This window comes from Elephantulus edwardii, unplaced genomic scaffold, assembly GCF_000299155.1.
Source record: "Elephantulus edwardii isolate Elephantulus edwardi_28Jun2011 unplaced genomic scaffold, EleEdw1.0 scaffold00053, whole genome shotgun sequence".
Classification (NCBI taxonomy): Eukaryota; Metazoa; Chordata; class Mammalia; order Macroscelidea; family Macroscelididae; genus Elephantulus; species Elephantulus edwardii.
In genome coordinates this window covers 2682362-2684066 of record NW_006399803.1, presented here as the reverse complement: position 1 = coordinate 2684066, position 1705 = coordinate 2682362, and positions in this window count along the sequence as shown.

The window sequence follows — 1705 nt, the reverse complement described above, 5'->3', positions numbered from 1 at the left end:
ATAATTAGAACATGGAATGTACGTAGCTTGAGTGTTGGCAAACTGGGAATTGTTAAAAGTGAAATGGAGCACTTGAACATCAGCGTACGAGGCATTAGATGGAATGGACCACCTCTGGCCACTTTGAGTCAGATAAACATATGATAATGAAAAACAGAAGAGGAATAGTGTTGCATTCATAATAAAAAAGTCAATTTCAAGTTCTATTTTGAAATACAATTCTGTGAGTGATAGGATAATATCCATATGCATAAAAGGAAGATCTATTAAGATGAATATTATTTAAATATATGCTCCTACATCTGGACTCAAAAAGGAAGAAACTGAGAAATTTTATCAAATCTTGAAGTCTGAAATTAACTGAATATGCAATCAAGATGTGCTAATGATAATTAGTGACTGGATGTAAAAGTGAAAAACAGTGAAGAAGGAATAGCCATGGAAAATATGGGCTTGGTGATAGAAATGAGTCTGGAAATAGAATGATTGGATTTTTATATACATTGATTTATTCTTTGCAAATATATTTTTAAAAAGACACAAATGATAACTCTACACATGGATCTCACCTGATGGGCTGCATAGGAAACAGATTTACTTCATTGGTGAAAGAAATTGTTGGAGAAGTTCAATATCAGCAGTAGAAACTAGATAAGTGGCAGATTGTGAGTTAGACCATCAAATACTTATTTGCAGCTTCAGCTTGAGGCCAAAGGAAATGAAAATAGGTCCATGAGAACCAAAATATGATCTTGAATCTATTTTATCTGAGTTTCAAGTTCATCTTAAGAATAGGTTTGAGGCATTGAACACCATTGATCAAAGACCAGGTATGTTGTAGGATGATATAAAGGATATCATCCATAAAGACTGCAAAAGGTCATTGAAAAACAAAGGAGGAATAAAAAAATCAAATAGACATCAGAAGAGATTCTAAAAATCGCACTGGAGAATCAAGAAGCCAAAATAAAAGAAAAATGTGCCTAAATGAAAGAGCAGAAAAGATCCCAAAGGTGAGATCGAGAGGACAAAGTGAAGTATTATAATGAAATGTGGAGAGATCTGGAATTGGATATAAAAAAAGGAAGTACTCACTCTACATTTCTTAAACTGAGAGAATGGAAAAACAAATTTAAGTCTCATGTCACACACAGCATTGAAAGATGCTATGGACAATATATTGAATAACCCAGAAAGTATCAAAAGAAGATGAAGGGAATACACAAAATCATTTTACCACGATGAAGTTATTGACACTGAAAAATTTCAGGAAGTATCATATAAACTGGAGCCAATGTAATGAAGGAGGAAGTGGAAGCTACATTGAAGGCATTGGCAAAAAATCAGGCCCAAAAAGTCAATAGGATACAAATTGTTTCACTTAACTGATGCAGCCTTGAATGCCAGTATATACCAGGAAATTTGAAGGACAGCTGCCTGGCCAATGGTTTGGAAGGGTCCCATTCCAAAGAAAGGTGACCCAACTGAATGTGAAAACTAGTGAACAATATACTTAATATCACATGCATGCAAAATAGTGCTGAAGATTATTAAAAAAGGGCCAGAACAGTACATAAATAGGGAATTGCCAGAAGTTCAAGCAGAATTTAGAAGAGGCATGGCATCAGGTATATCACCACAGACGTCAGAAGGATCTTGACTGAAAGTAAAGAAAACCTAAAGAATGTCTATTTGTGCTTTATTG